Source organism: Prionailurus viverrinus, chromosome B4 (assembly GCF_022837055.1).
Source record: "Prionailurus viverrinus isolate Anna chromosome B4, UM_Priviv_1.0, whole genome shotgun sequence".
Lineage (NCBI taxonomy): Eukaryota > Metazoa > Chordata > Mammalia > Carnivora > Felidae > Prionailurus > Prionailurus viverrinus.
In genome coordinates this window covers 2,735,444-2,762,350 of record NC_062567.1, presented here as the reverse complement: position 1 = coordinate 2,762,350, position 26,907 = coordinate 2,735,444, and the positions used below count along the sequence as shown (strand labels likewise).

The 26,907-nt window shown below is 39.3% G+C and overlaps 1 pseudogene; it reads left to right on the top strand.

Annotated features, from left to right (window-relative positions):
- Nucleotides 1-26,907, top strand: LOC125169814 (40S ribosomal protein S11-like; annotated as a pseudogene).

Sequence of the window (26,907 nt, the reverse complement as noted above, 5' to 3'; positions counted from 1 at the left end):
ATGGTAGATGCCATTCCTAAAATTCTTTTGGGTCTTTATGACCCAATCCATTGCTTCCTCAACAATGGTGTGGAAGATAAAGATTACAAAGTTTCCACACCACAGCTTTCACTTACAGAAGGGAAGTTGGGTGAAGAAACAATATTGGTTAAGCATCTTACGTATCAGGAAGAGAGTAGATCCACACAACCCCATGAGTCACATATTACATACCCACTTCACTGCCCCATTTTACAACCAATTAGCCAAGGCAGAATTTGGACCCAGGTCTCTCTAATTTCGAAGCTCCAACTTTTATTCTGACAACATGCTTTTCCTAATTCTCTCCATTTTCAAACTAAACTGTAGTCAGAACCAGCTGTTTTTTCCATGTGGGGGCCATTCCCTCCACGTTACACCACACCATTTCTTTTTTGAACCTACATCCCACCTTGTTAGCATGGAAAAGCCACTGTCACTGCCCTCAGGGGACTTATAGTCCAGGAAGCTCTTTCTCTCCAGCACCTTCCTTTATTTTTCATCACTGCCCAGTAACAAAAGCAGGGGTGGGCAGGTGAGTGTGTAGGGCTGCAGTGTTACTCTCGATCCTCCCTCCGAGCTTCTTGACCCATGATCTTGACAAGTTGGTCTATTTACAGAGGATGGGACTGTGAGAAAAAATCCGGACTTCCATGCCTTCCCTCCCTTCCAAGACCAAAGGATGAGACAAGAGCCCTCACAGGCTACTGGTACTTGGGCTGGAAAGGCTGCCTAGGCAAGGCTGCCCTGAGTGTAGGTTATTACCCATGGAGTATGACCCTGAAATCCCTCCTTACGGTACAAAACACTCCTATCAAAAATAAGGTCCCATGGACTGGTGCCTGGTTACAGTTGCTAAGAACTTGGAAGGAACCAGCCTGTCTTCTTCTGTGACCAGAAACATCTGATAACCCATGATCACTGAAAGGGAGGAAGAAGGCATAAAAGAGGCAAAGGGGGGGGAGACGTTTTTAGACATCACAATTTTGCAGATCTTTAAAAGTACTAGATCTTCCGGCTTTTATGAAGTATTTTCACCCATAGCAGTGTGTGGAAAGAAGAGACAGACATCCACCCTTTTCTTTCTCCTATGGAAACTGGAGGCAAAACAGAATACCATGGACTGGCCGTCCTTTTCCTTTGTGTACTTCTAGCTTGGAATGTGTGGAGAAAACCCTTACCAGCGCTAGGTTAACAACAGAGCCCTAGGACCAAAGGAGGGGGCAGGAAATGCTGTCTTAGCAAACCGGTACCTCCAAATACCCGACCTCAAAGTTAGACTTCCACAGGAGGCTTGTCATGAGGCGCCAGGCATCATAATGATATCCACGGGTTATGACAACTCCTGCCATAGTCCCCATAGGCTTCCCTTCCAATGGGCCCATGGGGAATGACAGCAAATTATTACTTGTTGATTAATAAGTATAACATCCTACACCCCATCACCCTAAATGAGTGCTTGGCATCATTTCACGCATTCATTCATGCACTCATTCATTCAGAAAACCTGGAGCACATTCTCCGTTTTGGAGCTCAGTCCCACAGCGTTCACTGGGTGCTGAACATAGGCCAAACATGATGCTAGATATGAGGGAATGAATCACCAAGGATGACTCACAATTTATACCTTCATGGAGTGTGCAACAAACACACCATTTACATCATAACAAATATAGACTATGAAACACAGGGTGTGCTGCAGGTCACATGGTGGGGAGTAAATGAAATAGTGGGTCAAGGGAGGCCTTCCTGGAGAAGAGACATGTGAATGATGCAAAAGGGGAAGAAAGTTCCAAAGACTCGAAGGTGAGGGAGAATGTGGTGGGTGTGGGGAACTGAAGAACGTCCAGAAAATCTGAAGTGAAAAGGAAGGAGGCATTAGGCAAGCCTGCCAACGTGTCACAGCCCAGGAGGCTGAACTTGATCCTACAGAAAACAGGAAGTATGCAGCAGGAAACCAACACGATCAGATTTCAAGTTGGGGAAGGTGGAGCTGGGAGAGGTCCTGAGAAGAAGGCAAAGGGTGCTCTCTGGGTGCCTGGTATTGTGCCTCACCAAGTTCTCCAGTATAATTATTTTATTTCAGTATTATCTGTGGCTTAAAATTATGTAAATGAAGTTCACGATCGAAGTCAAGCTAATACTAAAAACTTATTCAAAAAGCATTTGCCTACTCTAAAAAAAAGAAAGATCTCTAAGACTGATAGGGAGCGCTTTCTAGGAGACAACAGTAGATGAGACAAAAAAGTGCAAGAAGATCCAATTGACCCTTTAACAACATCATGGTTGGGGCACCAACCACCTCCTCTGCAGCAGAAAACCCGCATACAACTTTTGATTCCCCAGAAATGTCGCAACAGCCTACTGTTGACTGGAAGCCTTACCAATGACATTAACAGTTGATTAACACATACTTTGTATGTATTATATACTGTATTCTTAAAGTAAGCTAGGGAAAAGAGAATGTTATTAAGAAAAACGTAAGGTAGAAAAAATACATTTACAGCATGTACTGTAAAAAATCTGCATATATGTGGAGCTGTGCAGTTCAAACCAGTGTTGTCCAAGGGTCAACTGTGTATCCTATGCAGTATTTTTTTAAATAAAGGGAAAAGCTTTACATGTTTGCTTATCGTTGCAGGAAGGACGACAGGAAGGATAAGCCAGGGTGACAGAAGATATTTGGGAGAGAGGGGCATTCTCTGAGAACACTTCTTGTATAGTTTTGACTTTGAAAAGTATGCTGATATTCTACATATTCAAAAACAAAATCAGAGTAGAGAAAAATAGGAAGGGGGATAAAGATCTCTGTCAGCCGACTAAAACAAAGCAATCCAGTTGTATTGCAAATGAACAACATAACCTTGGTAAGGAGAAGAAAAAAGAGGGGGGAAAGAAAGAAAACTAATCCCAGTAACTCATGAACACAGTCTTTAAACAAATATCCTGAGTCCAGGAAGAGTGGATGGAAGAATTGCAAACAAGTCCTGAACTCCTTTCCAAAATTTTGTTTTAACTATAGTAGTATCAGCAAAGCAATCGTGACAGTGCTTTAGATGTGATACAGGGTTGAACAAATGATTGAATGTGTTGATGTTGGAAGCCAAGGTTATCACTGTGGAAGAAGGGACATGCAGGAGAGATGAGAAAGAACCTGGGTGGTAATCTGGAATTGCAGGAATCAGTATGGGCTCACGATTTCTAACCTATGTACACGTTTGGGTATAAGCACATTTCTGTGCTGATATATCTACATACGTGCATATATATGTGTGTGTGCATGTGTCTGTGTATACGCACATATACATGAGTATGTCTCTTATGTGCATATATTCCCAACTCTTTCTGCTGAAAAGGCCAAGGACGCTCCATTGGCAATGAGCACCTCGTCTTAGTCTCCAATACTATTCCTCATTAGAGGAACCAGAATCCCTTATAGAAATGGCTTATTCAAGGGCTAGTGTGACATGAGCCAAAACATCTTGTCATATACCACAAAGTAATGAAATGCTCAAAAAAATGATGGCAGCATGTCAAAAGGCACCAGATGGAAGGGGCTACCAATGATCACATCAGGGACAGTTTGAGCATCAAAATAATTCAGTATAGTAATGAATTCTAAGTCACTGAACACAAGGAACCTGTGAGTCCGTACCAATAATAAATAGGTAAATAAGTGAGAAAGAATGGAGTCTGCCTCCAGTAGAAAGCTGGGGGTGAATGGTAAATATGGAGATATTGGTAGAATTGGAAAGTCATTTCGAGTAGGCAGGAATCATCTATGGATGTTAAATCTAGGGGGAAATTGTAATGAGGAGCAGAATATTTACACTGCCTTAAAGTGTCTTTCCATGAAGACACTTCCTTAGCAAGGAAAGGAAAAAAAAAAAAAAACAGTGATTAAGTGGTATAGAAACTAGGCAATATATCAACCAGGTAACCAAGGGTAACATCACCAACGAGGGACAGGAGGATATTGTGATTCTCCAAACCATCTACGCTAAGAAGGACACATCACCTATGTGGTATCCCAGCCATGAATGCCTAACCTCAATATAATCCTGAGGAGAAAACATCACTTGAGTACAAGATGTGAAATGTTCTATTTAAAAAATAAAAAGAAGAGTTGAGAAAGAGAGGAGAATATTGTTCAAAAAAAATCAATGTCATAAAAGGTGAAGGAACTCTGGAAATGTTCATATTAAAGGAGGCTAATGACTCATGACATGCCTGCCTCCAGCCTGGATCCCACACTGCAGAGAAAATACACCAATACTGCGTCGGTTGGCAAATTGGAACGTGGAAGGTATATTAGCTAAAATATTGTATCACTGTAAATTTTTAGAGCTTAGTGAACTAGAATTTCATAAGAGGTTATCTTCATTCTTAGAAAATATACACTGAGGTATTCACAGATAAAGAGCCATAATGTATGTCACTAACTTTCAAATGGCTTGGAAAAAATACCGTGAGAACAAATAATAAAGCACAGGGGACAAAAAGTTTAAAAAATAGGCGAATTCAGTAATGGGTGTTTGGGTATTCTTTGCACTATTTTTGTTTTTGCATTTTTTAATAAATTTGAAATTATTTCCATACAAAATTTTTTTTTAATAAAAAGCATCCTGCCTATTTTTTTTTTCAACGTTTTTTATTTATTTTTGGGACAGAGAGAGACAGAGCATGAACGGGGGAGGGGCAGAGAGAGAGGGAGACACAGAATCGGAAACAGGCTCCAGGCTCCGAGCCATCAGCCCAGAGCCTGACGCGGGGCTCGAACTCACGGACTGCGAGATTGTGACCTGGCTGAAGTTGGACGCTTAACCGACTGCGCCACCCAGGCGCCCCAACATCCTGCCTATTATACAGAATCATAGATCATTAGTAATAGTTGCAATGAGTCCTTTTTATTTTGCCCCAAATGCTGCCTTGACATGGTGTAGCCATGGTGTGGTGGAAAGAACACCAGACTTGATGTCAGAAATCATGGTTTTGACTTTGGAAAGGCCATTTAAGGTCTTTATAACATGGTTTGTACATTTATAATGTGCAGAGAATGAGACACACTTCAGAAGCAAGGATTTTAAAATTAAAGATACTACATAAAATCTACAGTGTCATACAAACTTCAGGGAAGGTCAGCACAACCCCTCCACCTGAAGTTCAAGGTAGAAACCTTGGCCTCATCCTGAAATGTCACCCCCTCTCCCCCTACTTATCAGACCCCAAGTCTTATCTTGTCTGTCTCTCCCCTCTGTCCTCTTCCCTCCACCTCCATTGCTATAAACTTAGGTCCAGTTCTCATCTCCTCCTGGCTGCACCAGGGCAAGAGTGTCCTAAGGGTCTCCCAGCCACAGTAACAACCCCTCTGATGCATCCTCAGGGCAGCTCAAGATCATTCGAACAGGTTAGTGATTGTGTCATTCCTACTTCTACTTCTTAGGTTCCTTTAAAGCAATGATTTGGACCTTTTCTGAACGCAATTTGTCAAAGGGGCTCCCTAAATTGTCTCCATTGAGCCTAAATTAAGAACCCAGGTTTTATGGTTCCTCATTTTCCTTCACGTCTGGGTCCTGCCTCCCTCTCCATTCTCATTTTCCTCCTTCCCTCCACCCACTTCCTAACCTCAGCCACTTACCGTCCATGGAACCCTCCTGTTGCTCACTTCTTGGCTTTAAACATCCAGTTGACCATGCCTGGAATAGTGTTGCCACTTCTTGGCTTGGCCAATTCCCAACGATCCTGCAATTTTTCATCCAAAATTGCCTTGTCTGGGAAACATTTCCTGACTCAATCTGGCCAAATTAAGGGCCTTCCTCTATGGTTCCACAGCACCCTTGCACACCTCTCCCCTGGCTCTTCTTATGCTGGACTTTCTGCCACCAGACTGAACTTCTGAGGATGGGACAATGAGCACACCTTCAGCCCTTGGAATCATACCTAGCACATCACAGGTACTCAATATGTGGTGAATGCACAAATGAAATATGAAGGAGAGGCTCCATTATTAAGACCTCATTCCTCTTCCCGTTCTCCCAAAAGGACAACTGCCAATAATCAATGATGACATAAAGACAGGAAGAACAATATAACTAGAATGCTGATATGATCCAAAAAATTCCCTCTTAGCCATTTGGCTCAATATCTTTGCCCTTCAAGCATTTTTGCAGAGCATGGGGAAAATGTCATCAATACTGCAACTCCTAATCAATCCTCTGCACATACTCTAACAAAGATGGTCCCTAAAAGAAACTACATTGTAAATTCAGAAGGATAAGTTGTTGTCTTAACACCCACTGACCATATTAAAAAGGTCAACATAGGTCTACCCAAGTCGGAATCTCTGCCCTGAAATCCCAAGGCACTTAAAATGTCATTGGACTGTAAATCCAAATACTTGTTTACTCATGGGAACAATTAGCTTTTGTGAAGGAAATCAGCAGCCTGTTCATCCCTCATAAAGATGATCTTGATGGAAATAGTAAAATGGCCAAAGAGTAGGAAACAATAAGTAAACTTGAAAAAAAAAGATAATCATTTGCCTAAATCTATAAAAAAATTAGAGGCAAAAAGCACACAAGGTTTAAATGTTTTCTTTTAATATAAGGGTAGACACTAGAGGATTAGAAATAGGCTGTTTTACTTACAAACAATTAGAAGGGAAAAATAGAACAAATAAAGTTTAAGGAAACAATTATAAAAAGGAATAGTAAAAGGGAGAAATAAATTCAAGCATGACAGTAATCATAATATATGCCAATGAGTTAAATCTTTATAATAAAAGATAGAGTCTCAGATTCGTAAGGCAAAAAAAGCCTGTCAAATGCTTTTTAAGAGGGGTAGACCCATAACAAATGACAAGAAAGTTTGGAGAAAAAAATAAGACATACTAGTCAAATGTAAAAGGAAAGAAAGGTAAAGGAAGGAAGAAAAAAAAGGTGGAAACAAATGTAAGGGAAGAAGGAAAGAAACATCAGGTATAGTAATACTGATGCCAGATAAAACAGAATTGAAACAAATACATTCCAGATTGAAGAAAAACATGAAAATACATGTAAAAATAAAGATTTTAAGACTATAAAAAACAAAACTGATAGAAAAAGAAGAAAGATACATTCATTGTCAAAATGGAAAGCATTAAAATACCCATGTGTTAGTGATGAAGTTTTGGGGTAATGGGGGTTTGTGGGGTCCGGAGCTGACGGCCAAGAAAGAATTCTTGAAGACGTCTTTGGTGCAAAAAGGTGACTTTATCAAAGCATGGGGACAGGACCCAGGGGCAGGAAGAGCTGCACTGGGGTCCTGCCAGGTAACTCATTATATACCCTCGGGTTGGGAGGGGGTCAGGGATAGAGTAAGTCTCTAAGGAATTTTAGAAGCAAGGTTTCCAGGACCTTGAGGGGCTAGCGGTTGCTAAATAAACACCATTTACTACCATTTAATAAAACCTCAGTCCTGAGACCCTTTAGAAGTATATCAGGGCGGGGGGGCGGGGCATAAGCTTGGAAGATGATTGCCAGCACATATCTTGGGGCAGCTGAGATAGAGGAAGTTGACTTACAGGATCCTCGAGGTTGGGGTAATGTTAAGCTAAGGTTCTCTTTTGCCCCCAGCAAAGTGCCATCCTTGAGGCCGCTGAGCTCCTAGAGAGAGGTCACTCTACAGGTTTCAAGGACTTCTCAACGGGCTGTAGGCAGTAGGGGAATTTAATTTTTATTTTTTTTTTTAACCTTTATTTATTTTTGAGACAGAGAGAGACAGAGCATGAACGGGGGTGGGTCAGAGAGAGGGAGACACAGAATCCGAAACAGGCTCCAGGCTCTGAGCCATCAGCACAGAGCCCAATGCGGGGCTCGAACTCACAGACTGCGAGATCACGACCTGAGCTGAAGTCGGACGCTTAACCGACTAAGCCACCCAGGCGCCCCTAATTTTTCATTTGCCTTAGTTTCCCACATTACCATGGCAAGCACTTAAACCCCTTGCCTTTGTTCTTGGGGAGCTGGGAGTGTCCGAGGAGCATCACACAGATCCCACCTGGGGTGGGGCAGGGGTGCTAGCTTATGCTTTGCCCCTCCGCCTGTCTCATGCTCCTTCATCATTAGTAAACAAGAATAAGTAAAGACAAAGAATATTTCACTAACAGAATTAAGAAGTTTGACCTAATAAATAAAAAGAGAACTTTAAAGTCCATAAACACTGATAATACACTCTTTCCAAGGAAAAATGTACCCTGCCTCACAGAGTTGGTATGAGAATGAAATGAGTTAACATATGGAAAATACTTAGTGTGTGGCACATAGTAAATACTCAATAGGCATACGCCATTGTTGTTCTAAAAACCCGCCACTGAAAGTGTCAACAAATGCTACAAGGAAAAAAGTGAAAAGGCTGTAGCCACTGACCACAATTAGAAAGTAGCAGTAGGAAGATAGCAATAATATTCTATCTACAGAGGAATTTAGAACAGACTTACAAAGACCTCTAGATTAAACAGAAAATCAAAATGAAATTTATAAATTATTTAGAAATGAATGACAATAAGAATATAGAGGTTAATACCTCTGGGATAGGCCATAAAAGTACTCAAAGAAAAATGTGTAACTTAAGTTTATATATTATAAAACAAAGAAGATAAATAAGGGACACTCGTGGTTTTATTAAACAAACCAGCAAAAAAAAAAGTCCTTATCTGCTAGAAATACAAGTATTCAATTGAAAAATATGACATCTGGGACTTGCTTTAAAATACTCCAGAAAGACAAGTTTAAATGTAGAGGAAAGAAGATGAAACACATTCAGAAAAAACTTGATGTCTGTTGAAACTAGGTGATTGATGCCCAGGGACTGTTTTTGTAGCATCTTCTCTGCTTCCGTGTATGTGAAACTTTCCATATTAAAAGTACTTTAGTTTCATGTGTAAAAAAAAGTATTTAAAAATGAACTAACCAAAAACAAGTCACAAAAATAATAGCAAAGAAACCTTAAAAATTGGAAAAAAGAAGGGGCGCCTGGGTGGCTCAGTCGGTTGAGCGGCCGACTTCGGCTCAGGTCACGATCTCGCGGTCCATGAGTTCGAGCCCCGCGTCGGGCTCTGTGCTGACAGCTCAGAGCCTGGAGCCCGTTTCAGATTCTGTGTCTCCCTCTCTGTCTGACCCTCCCCCATTCATGCTCTGTCTCTCTCTGTCTCAAAAATAAATAAACATTAAAAAAAAATTTAAAAAAAATTGGAAAAAAGAAAATTTTAATGATAAAAAACAAAAATTAAGAAAAATTATGTAGTATACTTCATCATTAAATCCAAAATTTGATTTTTTAAGTAAACAACTATTTGACTACTTGTTAATAATTGAGATGTCATTTATTATAATTACAAAAACAAAAAGCAATTATAGATGTTAAAAATTATAAAAATCTATCATGTGTAATTATATCTCAATAAATTTGGAAATCTGGATGAAATAGATCATTTCCTAGAAAAAAAGCATAAATCATTAAAACTGACTTCAAGAAATGGGTTTCTTAAAAAATCTAATAATCCTGGAGGGGCCTGACGGACTGTGTTCCCACAACAAGCGCGACTTAGCATCTGGGAGGTCATAAGTTAACAGCTCTGCTCGGAAAGCGGGAAGGCTGGAGGACAAAGGGAGGGAGAGCTGCTGAGCCCCCTGACGACAGAGCTCAGTTTGGTGGGGAACAAAGGCGCTCGCCAGCGCCATCTCCCCCGCCCATCCCCCAGCCAAAATCCCAAAGAGAACCGGTTCCTGCCAGGGAACTTGCTCGCTCCGCGCAAACACCCAACTCTGCGCTTCTTCGGAGCCAAACCTCTGGCAGCGGATCTGACTCCCTCCCGCTGCCACAGGGCCCCTCCTGAAGTGGATCACCTAAGGAGAAGCGATCTAAGCCTGCCCCTCCTGCCCCCGTGCACCTTGCCTACCCACCCCAGCTAATACGCCAGATCCCCAGCATCACAAGCCTGGCAGGGTGCAAGTAGCCCAGACGTGCCACACCACCCCACAGTGAATCCCGCCCCTAGAAGAGGGGAAGAGAAGGCACACACCAGTCTGACTGTGGCCCCAGCGGTGGGCTGGGGGCAGACATCAGGTCTGACTGCGGCCCCGCCCACCAACTCCAGTTATACACCACAGCACAGGGGAAGTGCCCTGCAGGTCCTCACCACGCCAGGGACTATCCAAAATGACCAAGCGGAAGAATTCCCCTCAGAAGAATCTCCAGGAAATAACAACAGCTAATGAGCTGATCAAAAAGGATTTAAATAATATAACAGAAAGTGAATTTAGAATAATAGTCATAAAATTAATCGCTGGGCTTGAAAACAGTATACAGGACAGCAGAGAATCTCTTGCTACAGAGATCAAGGGACTAAGGAACAGTCACGAGGAGCTGAAAAACGCTTTAAACGAAATGCATAACAAAATGGAAACCACCACAGCTCGGCTTGAAGAGGCAGAGGAGAGAATAGGTGAACTAGAAGATAAAGTTATGGAAAAAGAGGAAGCTGAGAAAAAGAGAGATAAAAAAATCCAGGAGTATGAGGGGAAAATTAGAGAACTAAGTGATACACTAAAAAGAAATAATATACGCATAATTGGTATCCCAGAGGAGGAAGAGAGAGGGAAAGGTGCTGAAGGGGTACTTGAAGAAATAATAGCTGAGAACTTCCCTGAACTGGGGAAGGAAAAAGGCATTGAAATCCAAGAGGCACAGAGAACTCCCTTCAGACGTAACTTGAATTGATCTTCTGCACGACATATCATAGTGAAACTGGCAAAATACAAGGATAAAGAGAAAATTCTGAAAGCAGCAAGGGGTAAACGTGCCCTCACATATAAAGGGAGACCTATAAGACTCGTGACTGATCTCTCTTTTGAAACTTGGCAGGCCAGAAAGAATTGGCACGAGATTTTCAGGGTGCTAGACAGAAAAAATATGCAGCCAAGAATCCTTTACCCAGCAAGTCTGTCATTTAGAATAGAAGGAGAGATAAAGGTCTTCCCAAACAAACAAAAACTGAAGGAATTTGTCACCACTAAACCAGCCCTACAAGAGATCCTAAGGGGGACCCTGTGAGACAAAGTCCCAGAGACATCACTACAAGCATAAAACATACAGACATCACAATGACTCTAAACCCGTATCTTTCTATAATAACACTGAATGTAAATGGATTAAATGCGCCAACCAAAAGACATAGGGTATCAGAATGGATAAAAAAACAAGACCCATCTATTTGCTGTCTACAAGAGACTCATTTTAGACCTGAGGACACCTTTAGATTGAGAGTGAGGGGATGGAGAACTATTTATCATGCGACTGGAAGCCAAAAGAAAGCTGGAGTAGCCATACTTATATCAGACAAACTAGACTTTAAATTAAAGGCTGTAACAAGAGATGAAGAAGGACATTTTATAATAGTTACAGGGTCTATCCATCAGGAAGAGCTAACAATTATAAATGTCTATGCACCGAATACCGGAGCCCCCAAATATATAAAACAATTACTCATAAACATAAGCAACCTTATTGATAAGAATGTGGTAATTGCAGGGGACTTTAACACCCCACTTACAGAAATGGATAGATCATCTAGACACATGGTCAATAAAGAAACAAGGGCCCTGAATGAGACATTGGATCAGATGGACTTGACAGATCTATTTAGAACTCTGCATCCCAAAGCAACAGAATATACTTTCTTCTCGAGTGCACATGGAACATTCTCCAAGATAGATCATATACTGGGTCACAAAACAGCCCTTCATAAGTTTACAAGAATTGAAATTATACCATGCTTACTTTCAGACCACAATGCTATCAAGCTTGAAATCAACCACAGAAAAAAGTCTGGAAAACCTCCAAAAGCATGGAGGTTAAAGAACACCCTACTAACGAATGAGTGGGTCAACCAGGCAATTAGAGAAGAAATTAAAAAATATATGGAAACAAACAAAAATGAAAATACAACAATCCAAACGCTTTGGGACGCAGCGAAGGCAGTCCTGAGAGGAAAATACATTGCAATCCAGGCCTATATCAAGAAACAAGAAAAATCCCAAATACAAAATCTAACAGCACACCTAAAGGAACTAGAAGCAGAACAGGAAAGGCAGCCTAAACCCAGCAGAAGAAGAGAAATAATAAAGATCAGAGCAGAAATAAACAATATAGAATCTAAAAAAACTGTAGAGCAAATCAACGAAACCAAGAGTTGGTTTTTTGAAAAAATAAACAAAATTGACAAACCTCTAGCCAGGCTTCTCAAAAAGAAAAGGGAGATGACCCAAATAGATAAAATCATGAATGAAAATGGAATGGTTACAACCAATCCCTCAGAGATACAAACAATTATCAGGGAATACTATGAAAAATTATATGCCAACAAATTGGACAACCTGGAAGAAATGGACAAATTCCTGAACACCCACACTCTTCCAAAACTCAATCAGGAGGAAATAGAAAGCTTGAACAGACCCATAACCAGCGAAGAAATTGAATCGGTTATCAAAAATCTCCCAACAAATAAAAGTCCAGGACCAGATGGCTTCCCAGGGGAGTTCTACCAGACGTTTAAAGCAGAGATAATACCTATCCTTCTCAAGCTATTCCAAGAAATAGAAAGGGAAGGAAAACTTCCAGACTCATTCTATGAAGCCAGTATTACTTTGATTCCTAAACCAGACAGAGACCCAGTAAAAAAAGAGACCTACAGGCCAATATCCCTGATGAATATGGATGCAAAAATTCTCAATAAGATACTAGCAAATCGAATTCAACGGCATATAAAAAGAATTATTCACCATGATCAAGTGGGATTCATTCCTGGGATGCAGGGCTGGTTCAACATTCGCAAATCAATCAACGTGATACATCACATTAACAAAAAAAAAGAGAAGAACCATATGATCCTGTCAATCGATGCAGAAAAGGCCTTAGACAAAATCCAGCACCCTTTCTTAATAAAAACCCTTGAGAAAGTCGGGATAGAAGGAACATACTTAAAGATCATAAAAGCCATTTATGAAAAGCCCACAGCTAACATCATCCTCAATGGGGAAAAACTGAGAGCTTTTTCCCTGAGATCAGGAACACGACAAGGATGCCCACTCTCACCGCTGCTGTTTAACATAGTGCTGGAAGTTCTAGCATCAGCAATCAGACAACAAAAGGAAATCAAAGGCATCAAAATTGGCAAAGCTGAAGTCAAGCTTTCGCTTTTTGCAGATGACATGATATTATACATGGAAAATCCGATAGACTCCACCAAAAGTCTGCTAGAACTGATACATGAATTCAGCAAAGTTGCAGGATACAAAATCAATGTACAGAAATCAGTTGCATTCTTATACACTAACAATGAAGCAACAGAAAGACAAATAAAGAAACTGATCCCATTCACAATTGCACCAAGGAGCATAAAATACCTAGGAATAAATCTAACCAAAGATGTAAAGGATCTGTATGCTGAAAACTATAGAAAGCTTATGAAGGAAATTGAAGAAGATTTAAAGAAATGGAAAGACATTCCCTGCTCATGGATTGGAAAAATAAATATTGTCAAAATGTCAATACTACCCAAAGCTATCTACACATTCAATGCAATCCCAATCAAAATTGCACCAGCATTCTTCTCGAAACTAGAACAAGCAATCCTAAAATTCATATGGAACCACAAAAGGCCCCGAATAGCCAAAGGAATTTTGAAGAAGAAGACCAAAGTGGGAGGCATCACAATCCCAGACTTTAGCCTCTACTACAAAGCTGTCATCATCAAGACAGCATGGTATTGGCACAAAAACAGACACATAGACCAATGGAATAGAATAGGAACCCCAGAACTAGACCCACAAACGTATGGCCAACTCATCTTTGACAAAGCAGGAAAGAACATCCAATGGAAAAAAGACAGCCTCTTTAACAAATGGTGCTGGGAGAACTGGACAGCAACATGCAGAAGGTTGAAACTAGACCACTTTCTCACACCATTCACAAAAATAAACTCAAAATGGATAAAGGACCTAAATGTGAGACAGGAAACCATCAAAACCTTAGAGGAGAAAGCAGGAAAAGACCTCTCTGACCTCAGCCGTAGCAATCTCTTACTCGACACATCCCCAAATGCAAGGGAATTAAAAGCAAAAGTGAATTCCTGGGACCTTATGAAGATAAAAAGCTTCTGCACAGCAAAGGAAACAACCAACAAAACTAAAAGGCAACCAACGGAATGGGAAAAGATATTCGCAAATGACATATCGGACAAAGGGCTAGTATCCAAAATCTATAAAGAGCTCACCAAACTCCACACCGGAAAAACAAATAACCCAGTGAAGAAATAGGCAGAAAACATGAATAGAGACTTCTCTAAAGAAGACATCCGGATGGCCAACAGGCACATGAAAAGATGTTCAGCGTCGCTCCTTATCAGGGAAATACAAATCAAAACCACACTCAGGTATCACCTCACGCCAGTCAGAGTGGCCAAAATGAACAAATCAGGAGACTGTAGATGCTGGAGAGGATGTGGAGAAACGGGAACCCTCTTGCACTGTTGGTGGGAATGCAAATTGGTGCAGCCGCTCTGGAAAGCAGTGTGGAGGTTCCTCAGAAAATTAAAAATAGACCTACCCTATGACCCAGCAATAGCACTGCTAGGAATTTATCCAAGGGATACAGGAGTACTGATGCATAGGGCCACTTGTACCCCAATGTTCATAGCAGCACTCTCAACAATAGCCAAATTATGGAAAGAGCCTAAATGTCCATCAACTGATGAATGGATAAAGAAATTGTGGTTTATATACACAATGGAATATTATGTGGCAATGAGAAAAAATGAAATATGGCCTTTTGTAGCAACGTGGATGGAACTGGAGAGTGTGATGCTAAGTGAAATAAGCCATACAGAGAAAGACAGATACCATATGGTTTCACTCTTATGTGGATCCTGAGAAACTTAACAGGAACCCATGGGGGAGGGGAAGGAAAAAAAAAAAAAGAGGTTAGAATGGGAGAGAGCCAAAGCATAAGAGACTGTTAAAAACTGAGAACAAACTGAGGGTTGATGGGGGGTGGGAGGGAGGAGAGGGTGGGTGATGGGTATTGAGGAGGGCACCTTTTGGGATGAGCACTGGGTGTTGTATGGAAACCAATTTGTCAATAAATTTCATTAAAAAAAAAAATCTAATAATCCTGACCAGGTTGGATTTATTTATGTAAGAATGGTTCAATACATAAAACTCAATTAATTTATTATACCATATTAACAGAATGAAGGGGGAAAAACACATGATCATCTCAATAATATAGGACAATCATCTGACAAAATTCAACACCCTTTTATCATAAAAAATACTCAACAAACTACATATAGAAGAAAACTATCTCAAGATATAAAAGCCATATATGAAAAGCCCAAAACTAATATCATATTCAATAGGAAAAGACTGAAAGCTTTTCCTCTAAGATCAGGAACAAGACAAGGAGGATGCCTGCTTTCACCACTTCTATTCAACATAGAACTAGAAATCCTAGCCAGAGCAATCAGGCAAGAAAAGAAATAAAAGGCATCAAAATTGGAAAAGAAGAAGTAAAATTATCTCTGTTTGCAGATAACGTGATCTTGTATGTAGAACTCCCCCACCGAATACACACACAAACTATTATAACTAATAAATACAAATACAGCAAAATTACAGTATACAAAACCAATACACACAAAATCTACTGCAGTTCTATATACTAACAATGAACAATTCAAAAAGGAAATTAAAAAAAAACAATTCTACTAACAGTAGCATCAAGGAGAATAAAATACTTAGGCATAAATTTAACTAATGAGATGAAAGGTATGTGCACTGAAAACTACAAGATACTGCTGAAAGAAATTAAAGACATAAATGAATTAAACATCTCATGTTTAGGGGCACCTGGGCATCTGACTCTTGATCCCAGGGTTGTGAGTTCAAGCTCCACATTGGGTACAGATCCTACTTTTTAAAAATCTCATGTTTATAAGTTGGAAGGCTTAATATTGTTCAGATGTTAACATTCCCAAAATTACCTACAGATTTACTGCAACCCCTATTAGAATCCCAAGAACAATTTTTGCAGAAGTAGAAAAAAAAATTATCCAACAACACTAATATGGAATATCAAGGGACCCTGAATAGTTAAAAAAAAAAATCTTAAATAAAAACAAAGTTAAACAACTTAGATATATCATGGTTGCAAAACTTATTTAAAAGCTACACGGGCGCCTGGGTGGCGCAGTTGGCTAAGCGTCCGACTTCAGCCAGGTCACGATCTCGCGGTCCGTGGGTTCGAGCCCCGCGTCAGGCTCTGGGCTGATGGCTCAGAGCTTGGAGCCTGTTTCTGATTCTGTGTCTCCCTCTCTCTCTGCCCCTCCCCCGTTCATGCTCTGTCTCTCTCTGTCCCAAAAATAAATAAACGTTGAAAAAAAATTAAAAAAAAAAAAGCTACAGTAACCAGGGGCGCCTGGATGGCTCAGTTGGTTAAGCATCCAACTCTTGATTTTGGCTCAGGTTATGGTCTCATGGTTGTGAGATCAAGCCCCACATCAGGCTCCACACTTGGAGCCTGCTTAAAATTCTCTCTCTCCCTCTCCCTCTGCCCCTCCCCTGCTCTCTCTCTTGAATAAAAACAAAACAGGGGCACCTGGGTGGCTCAGTCAGTTGAGCAGCTGACTTTGGCTCAGGTCATGATCTCGCGGTCCGTGAGTTCGAGCCCCGCGTCGGGCTCTGTGCTGACAGCTCAGAGCCTGGAGCCTGTTTCAGATTCTGTGTCTCCCTCTCTCTGAGCCTCCCCTGTTCATGCTCTGTCTCTCTCTGTCTCAAAAATAAATAAACGTTAAAAAAAAATTTTTTTTAAAAGAAAACAAAATAAAACAAAACAAAAAACAAAACGAAACAAGATAAGACAAAATGCTACAGTAATCAGGAGAGTGTGGTACTAGCCTAAACAGACATATAAGCCAATGGAATCGAATAAAGAGCCCTGAAATAAGCCCTCACATCTATGGTTTAATGTTTTGTTTTGTTTTGTTTTGTTTTGTTTTGTTTTGTTTTGTTTTGTTTTGTTCAAAAAAGGGGCTAAAAATCTTTAATGGAGAAAGGACAGTCAATTCAACAAATGGTCTTGGAAACCTGGATATCCACATGCAAAAGAATAAAATTAGACCCTTATGTTACACTATATACAAAAATTTCAATGGATCAAAGACTTAAATATAAGACCTAAAACAATAAAATTCTTAGAAGAAAACACAGGGAGAAATCTGCATCACATTAAGTCTGACAGTGATACCTTGGATATGAAACCAAAGGAACAGGTAACAGAAGTAAAAATAGATATTGGATTAAAATGAGATTAAAAACTTCTGTGCATCAAAGGACACAATCAACAGAGTGAAAAGGCAACCTACATAATAGGAGAAAATATCTGTAAATCATACATCCCATAAGGAATTAATATCCAGAATAATAAAGAACTCCTAACTCAATAGCAAAAACAAAAACCAAGTAACTTGACTTAAAATGGGCAAAGGACTTGAGTAGACATTTCACCAAATAATATACAGAAATGGCTGGCAAGTATATGAAAAGATGGTCAGCATAATTAATCATTAGTGAAATGCAAATCAAAACTATAATGAAGAGGAAGGCTCAAGATGGAAGAAAGAAAAGAGGATTAAAAGAAATGAGGGTGGTTTAATGGGCCTCTGAGACATCAAGCATCCTCATATCCTTATTACAGCACCCCAGAGGAAAAAAGAGAAAGAGGCAGGAAAGTTCTTTAAGACTAATAGTGAAAACTTTCCTAACCTGGAGAAGGAAACAGAAATCCGGGTCCAGGAAGCAACAGTTCACAACAAGATGAATCCAAAGAGATACACACCAAGATCCATCAGAAATAAAATGTCAAAAATTAAAGAGAAAGAGAAAATTATAAAAACAGCAAGGGAAAAGCAATTAATTATGCATAGTGAAACCCCCCATGAGACTCTCATCTAATTTTTCAATAAAAAATTAACAGACCAGAATGGAGTGGTAAGATATATTCATAGTACTGGCAGGGAAAAAAACCTACAACCAGAAACACTCTATCCAGCAAGGTTATCATTCAGAATTGAAGGGTAGGTAAATATATCCCAAACAAGCAAAAGCTAAAGGAGTTTATTATCACTAAACAGGCAAACAGGCTTTACAAGAAATAATAAGGGACTTCCTCAAGCAGAAAAGGTCATAACTAGAAGTAAAAAAAAAGAAAAAAAACATAGGAAAGAAAAAAATTTCATAAGTAAAGGCAAACATAAAAATAGGGCAGTGGATCAATCAACCACTTATAAAGTGAGTAAGAGAATTAAAAGATAAGAGCGGTAAAAATCAACTAAATCTACAATAGTGACTTAATGAGTAAACTAAGGAAAAAGATATAAAATATGGCATCAAAAATATGAACATAAGCAGGGGGGTAAAATGTAGTGCATTCAGAATGCATTTGAACTTAAATGACCACCAAATAATTTTTTCCATGTTTTATTTAAATTCCAGTTAGTTAACATAGTGTAACATTAGTTTCAAGAGTAAAACCCAGGGGCACCTGGGTGGCGCAGTCGGTTAAGCGTCCGACTTCAGCCAGGTCACGATCTCGCGGTCCGTGAGTTCGAGCCCCGCGTCGGGCTCTGGGCTGATGGCTCAGAGCCTGGAGCCTGTTTCCAATTCTGTGTCTCCCTCTCTCTCTGCCCTTCCCCCGTTCATGCTCTGTCTCTCTCTGTCCCAAAAATAAATAAACGTTGAAAAAAAAATTAAAAAAAAAAAAAAGAGTAAAACCCAGTGATTCATCACTTACATACAACACCCACTGCTCATCGCAACAAGTGCCCTTCATATTTCCCATCACCCATTTAACACATCCCTCTGCCCACCTCCCCTGGGTTTCTTCTCTACAGTTCAGAGTCTGTTTTATGGTTTGCCTCTCTTTCCCCCCATCTGTGTGCATCCATTTTGTTTCTTAAATATGAGTAAAATCCTATGGTATTTTTCCTTCTCTGGTCAACTTATTCCACTTAGCATAATACACTCTAGCTCCCTCCGCATCATTGCAAATGGCAAGATTTCATTCTTTTTGATGGCTGACTAATATTTCATTGTATATATACACCACATCTTTTGCATCTGTTCATCAGTCAATGGACATATGGGCTCTCTCCATAGTTTGGCTATTGTTTATAATGCTGCTATAGTCATCAGGATGCATGTATCCCATAGAATTGATATTTTTGTATCCTCTAAGTAAATACCTAGTAGTGCAACTGCTGAATCTTAGGGTATTTTTAAACTTTTATTCTCTTTTTAACTTGTGGGGAAACTCCATACTCCAGAGTGGCTGCACCCTGTTTGCATTCCCACCCACAGTGAAATGACCACCAACCTAAAATAGACTGCCATATATATCAGTTGTGATATATGAACCTCACGGTAACCACAAACCAAAAACCTTTGATAGATACATTTAAAAAAAGAGAGAGAGAGAGAAACATGATACGAAAGAAAGTCATCAATCACAAGAAAGCAAAAGAACAAAGAAGACCTACAAATGCACCCAGAAAACAATCAGCAAAGTGGCAATAAATACCAACCTACCAGTAATTACTTAAAATGTAAACGGAATAAAACTCCAACCAAAAGACATAAGGTGGCCAAATGAATTTTAAAAACTCATCTGTATGCTGCCTGTAAGAGACTAGATCTAAAGACACACACAGCCTAAAAGTGAAGAGACGGAACAAGATAACCCATTTAGGTGGAAATAAAAACAAAGCAAGAGGGACAATACTCACATCAGGGCGCACCTGAGTGGCTCAGTCAGTTAAGCGTCCGACTTCGGCTCAGGTCATGATCTCATGGTTCGTGGGTTTGAGCCCCATGTCGGGCTCTGTCCTGACGGCTCGGAGCCTGGAGCCTGCTTCGGATTCTGTGTCTCCCTCTCTCTCTCTCTCTTTGCCCCTCCCTCGCTCTCTCTCACCTCTCTCTCTCTCTCAAAAATAAATAAACATTAAAAAATTTTTTAAAATAACAATACTTACATCATTGTGTATGGTGTAAGAAAGTGGTCCAGTTTCATTCTTTTGCATGTAACTCTCCAGTTTTCCCAACACCATTTGTTGAAGAGATTGTCTTTTTCCATTGCATATTCTTCCTTGCTTTGTCAAAGATGAGTTGACCATATATCTGTGGGTCCATTTGTGGGTTTTCTATTCTGTTCCATTGATCTATGTGTCTGGTTTTGTGCCAGTACCATACTGTCTTGATGCCTACAGCTTCGTAATATAGCTTGCAGTCCAGAATCATGATGCCTCCAGCTTTGCTTTGCTTTTTCAGGATTGCTTTAGCTACTCAGGGTCTTTTATGGTTCCATGCAAATTTTAGGATTATTTGTTCTAGCTCTGTGAAAACTTCTGGTGGTACTTTGGTAGAGATTACATTACATTTGTATGTTGCTTTGGGTAGTATAGACATTTTAACAATGTTCTTCCAATCCATGAGCATGGAATGTTTTTTAATATCTGTGTGTCCTCTCATATTTCTTTCATGAGTGTTCTTCTATAGCTTTCAGAGTACGGATCTTTTACCTGTTTAGTTATGTTTATTCCTAGCTAGCTTATTGTTTGGGTGCAATTGCAAATGGGACTGATTCCTTGATTTCTTTTTCTGCTTTTTCACATTTCATGTGTATAGAAATGCAACAGATTTCTGTATGTTGATTTTACATCCTGTGACTTTGCTAAATTCATATATTAGTTCTAGCAATTTTTTGATGGAGTCTTTCAGGTTTTCTACATGGAGTATCGTGTCATCCCCAAATAGTGAAAGTTTGACTTCTTCCTGGCCAATCCGGATGCTTTTTATTTCTTTTTGTTGTCTGATTGCTGGGGCTAAGACTTCCACTACTATCTTAAATAGCAATGGTGAAAGTTGACATCCCTGTCTTGTTCCTGAACACAAAGGAAAAATTCATATTCCATGATCAAGTGGGATTTGTTGTAGGACACAAAGTTTGTTCAACACTCATAAATTGATCAATGTAATATACCACATTAAAATATAGCAAGATAAAAACCATATCATATCATTAGATAAAGAAATGGCATTTAACACAATTCAACATCCATTCATGATAAAAATTCTCAACAAAGTTGGTGTAGAGGGAACATACCTCAACATGATGAAGGCAATATATAACAAGCCCACAGATAATATCATACTCAGTGGTGAAAAATTGAAAGCTTTCCCTCTAAGATAAGGTATGAGACAAGGGTGTCCACTATCCCCACTTTTACTCAGACTAGAATTGGAATACCTAGCCATAGCAATTACACAAGAAAGAGAAATAAAATGCATCAAACTTGGAAAGGAAGAAGTAAAACTGCCACTTGTTGCAGAAGACATAATACTCTATAAAGAAAACCCTAAAGATTCCATCCAAAAACTATTAGAACAAATAAATAAAGTTTCAGGACACAAAATCAATACACAAAAATCCTTTACACTAATAATAAACTTGAGAAAAATAAATTTAAAAACAATTTCATTTACAATGTCATCAAAAAGAATAAAATGTCTAGGAAAAATTGAACCAAAGACATGAAAGAACTGTACTCAGAAAACTACAAGACACTGATGAAAGGAACTGAAGATAACACAAGTAAATGGCAAAATACACCAGGCTTATGGATTGGAAGAATTAATACTGTTAAAATCTCCATACTGAAAGAAATCTTTAGAGTCAATGAGATCCCTATGAAAACACCTAACAGCATTTTTTATAAAACTAAGACAAAAATCACAACATTTGTATGAAACCATAAAATTCCCTAAATTTCCAAAGCAATCTTGAGAGAGGACAGAGCTGGAATTATCATGCTCCAGGATTTCTGACTACACTACAAAGTGACAGTAACCAAAGAGTATGGTACTGGCACAAAAACATGCAGATTAATGTAATAGAACAGAGAGCCCAGAAATAAACCCATATTTATATGGCAAATTAATCTATGAAGAACTGGCAAAAATATACAATGAGGAAAAGACGATCTTTTCAATAAATGATATTGGGGAAACTGGACAGCTACATGTAAAAGAATGAAATCAGATGACTATCTTACACTATATACAAATATAAACTCAAAATGGATTAAAATTTAAAATATGACCTGAAACCATAAAACTCCTAAGAGAAAACATAGCCAGTAAACTCTTGGACATCACTCATAGTGATATTGTTTTTTCCTATTTGGTAGAGACAAGGACAACAAAAGCAAAAATAAACAAATGATATTACATCAAACTAAAAAAGCTTCTGACCAGAAAATGAAACCATCAACAAAATGAAAAGGCAACCTATTCAATGGGAGAAGATATTCACAAATGATACACCTGATAAGGAAATAACATATAAAATATATGTAAAAAACCCTAAAACTCAACATAAAAAATAATCTGATTAAAAAATCAACAGAGGAGGGGCACCTGGGTGGCTCAGTCAGTTAAGCATCCGACTTCGGCTCAGGTCATGATCTCACAGTCCGTGAGTTCAAGCCCCACCTTGGCCTCTGTGCTGACAGCTCAGAGCCTGGAGCCTGTTTTGGATTCTGTGTCTCCCTCTCTCTCTGACCCTCCCCCGTTCATGCTCTGTCTCTGTCTCAAAAATAAATAAAAGTTAAAATTTTTTTTAAAAAAATCAAGAGAGGAGGGGTGCCTGGGTGGCTCAGTTGGTTAAGCATCTGACTTTGGCTTAGGTCATGATCTCGCGGTTTGTGAGTTCGATCCCCGTGTCGGGCTCTGTGCTGACAGCTCAGAGCCTGGAGTCTGCTTCGGATTCTGTGTCTCCCTCTCTCTCTGCCCCTCCCCTGCTCATGCTCTGTCTTTCTCTGTCTCAAAAATAAAATAAAACATTAAAAAAAAATCAACAGAGGATCAGGGGTGCTTGGGTGCCTCAGTCAGTTAAACCTCTGACTCTTGATTTCAACTCAGGTCATGATCTCACAGTTCATGACTTTAAGCCTCACATTGAGCTCTGCACTGACAGCATGGAGCCTGCTTGAGACTTTCTCTCTCTCCCTCTCTCTCTCTGTTCCTCCTGAGCTTGTGCTCTCTCTATCTCTCTCAAAATAAATAAATAAATAAGAAGGAAGTACATAGCAATATAGGCCTAAGTCAAGAAGTAAGAAAAATCTCAAACAACTAACATCACACCTAAAGGAGCCAGAAAAAGAGTAACAGACAATGCCTCAGGGCAGCCAAATGAAGTAAATAATAAAGATTAGAACAAAAATATATGATATAGAAACTAAAAACCAATAGAAAAGATCAATGAAACCAGGAGCTGGTTCTTTGAAAAAATTAATAAAATTGATAAACCTATAGCCAGACTTATCAAAAAGAAAAAAGAAAGGACCCAAATGACTAAGATAACAAATGAGAGAGGTGAAATAACCACCAACACCACAGAAACACAGTTTTAAGAGAATATTATGAAAAAATATATGCCAACCAGTTGGACAACCTGGAAGAAATGGATGAATTCTTAACAACATATAAAATACCAAAACAGAAACAGGAAGAAATAGAAAACTTGAACAGACCAATAACCAGCAAATAAACTGAATCAATAATCGAAAGCTCCCAACAAAAAAAAGTCCAGGGCCAGATGGCTTCACAGGTGAATTCTACAAAACACTTGAAGAAGAGTTAATACCTATGCGTCTCAAACAATTCCAAAAATTAGAAAAGCAAGGAAACTATTTAAATTCAATGTGTGTGGCCAGAATTACCCTGAAACCAAAATCAGACAAAGACACCACTCAAAAAGAGAGCTACAGGCCAATATCTGTGACGAACATTAATGCAAAAAATGCTCAATGAAATACTAGCAAACAAAATCCAGTAATATGCTAAAAGAATCATTCACCACAATCAAGTGGGATTTATTCCTGGCTTGCAAGGATGGTTCAATATTTGCAAATTAATCAACATGATAAACCACATTAATAAAAGAAAGGAGAGGAACCATATGATCCTTTCAATAGATGCAGAAAAAGCATTTGACAAAGTACAATATACACTCATGATAAAAACTATCAACAAAGTAGGTTTAGAGGGAACATACCTCCACATAATAAAGGCCATATTTGAAAAACTCACAGCTAACATCATCCTAAGTGGGGAAACACTGAGAGCTTTTCCTCTATGGTCAGGAACAGATAGGGATGTCCACTCTCACCACTCTTACTTAACATAGTACTAGAAGTCCCAGCCATAGTAATCAGACAGCAAAAAGAAAGCAAAGGCATCCAAATTGGTAAGGAAGAAGTAAAACATTCACTATTTGCAGGTGACATGATACTATGTGTAAAAAATCTGAAAGATTCCACCAAAAAACTGCTAGAACTGATACACGAATTTGGTAAAGTCACGGCACAAAACCAACGTACAGAAATCTGTTGTTTACCAACAGATCATGTTGGTAAATCATGTTTACCAACATGAAGCAGCAGAAAGAGAAATTAAGGAATCAATCTCATTTACATTTGCAGCAAAAACAATAAGATAGCTAGGGATAAACCTAATCAAAGAGGTGAAAGACCTGTGTTCTGAAAACCATAAAACACTAATGTAAGAAAGTGAAGATGACCCAAAGAAATGGAAAGACATCCCATGTCCATGGATTGGAACAGCAAATACTGTAAAAATGTCTATACTACCCAAAGCAATGCACATTTAATGCAATCCCTATAAAAATACCAAAGGCATTTTTCACAGAGCTAGAACAAACAATCCTAAAATTTACATGGAACCACAAAAGACCCCAAATTGACAAAACAATCTTGAAAAAGAAAAGCAAAGCTGGAGGCATCACAATTCTGGGCTTCAAGTTATGTTACAAAGCTGTAGTGATCAAAATAGTATGGTACTGGCATAAAAACAGACACACAGATCAATGCAATAGAATAGAGTACCCAGAAATAAACCCACAACTATATGGTCAATTAATCTTTGACAAAGCAGGAAAGAATATCCAGTAGGAAAAAGACAGTCTCTTCAACAAATGATGTTGGTAAAACTGGAAAGCAATATGCAAAAGAATGAAACTGGACCATTTTCTTACACCATACACAAAAATAAATTCAAAATGGTTGAAAGACCTAAATGAAAGACCTGAAAACAAAAAAATCTCAGAGGAGGGGTGCCTGGGTGGCTCAGTCGGTTAAGTATCTGACTCTTGATCTCACCTCAGATCTTGATCTAAGGACCATGAGTTCAAGCCCCACATTGGGCTTGGTGCTGCGAGCAAAGCTTACTTTTAAAAAAAAGTAAAAATAAAAATAAAAAATCCTAGAGGAGAACACAGACATTGCTTTCCTGTGGACATTGGGCAGTGCAACTTCTTTCTAGATATGTCTCCAGAGCAAGGGAAACAAAAGCAAAATAAACTATTGGGATTTAATCAAAATAAAAAGCTTCTGCACATCAAAGGAAACATCAGCAAAACACAACACAACCTACAGAATGAGAGAAGATATTTGCAAATGACACATCAGATAAAGGATTAGTATCCAAAATATATAAAGAGTTTATGAAACTCAACACCCCAAAAATGGATAATCCAATTGAAAATGGCAGAAGATATGAACAGACATTTTTCCAAAGAAGACCTACAGATGGCCAACAGACACATGACAAGATGACTCATCATCATCAGGGAAATACAAATCAAAAGTACAAAGAGATATCACCTCACACCTATCAGAATTGCAAAACTCAACAACACAGGAAACAACAGGTGTTGGTAAGGATATGTAGTAAGGGGAACCCTCTTGCACTCTTGGTGGAAATGCAAATTGTACAGCCACTCTGGAAAACAATATGGAGATTCTTCCGAAAGTTAAAAATTGAACTACCATACAATCCAGCAATCACACTACTAGGTATTTATCCAAAAAATACTAATTCAAAGGTATACCTGCACCCTGATGTTTACAGCAGCATTATCTACAATCTACATAGAGCAATTACAGACATAGCCCAAGTATCCATTGACAATGAATGGATAAAGAAGACGTGGTGTGTATATATATATATATATATATATATATATATATATATATACACACACACACACACACTATGAAATATTACTCAGCTATAAGAAAGAATAAAATCTTGTCCTTTCTTCAGGTGGCTGGGAAGATGGCAGACTTTTAGACTCACCATGCCCATCTAAAACAGACAACCTCGGGCTCTGGGCTGATGGCTCAGAGCCTGGAGCCTGTTTCCGATTCTGTGTCTCCCTCTCTCTCTGCCCCTCCCCCATTCATGCTCTGTCTCTCTCTGTCCCAAAAATAAATTAAAAACGTTGAAAAAAAAAATTTAAAACAGACAACCAACTTTCAAAGTCAAGAGAGGGTCCTGCTTAGAGAAACTGGCAAAAAGAAGCTGCTATGATACTGCAGAAACATTGCTCTAGGCTTCAAGAAGCCCAAGGAGCCCACTGACAAGAAATGCCCCTTTACTGGTAATGTGTCCATCCAAGGGCAGATTCTGCCTGGTGTGGTGTCCAAGATGAAGACACAGAGAACCATTGTCATCTGCTGAGACTACTTCCACTGCATCCAAAAGTACAACTGCTTTGAGAAATGCCACAAGAACATGTCCGTGCACCTGTCTGCTTTGGGGATGTCCAGACTGGCAACACTGTCACAGTGGGTGTTGGCTCTTGAAAAAGGCTGTGCACTGCAACAGGCTCAAAGTCGCAAAGGTCACTGGCACCAAGAGGCAATTCCAGAAGTTCTGA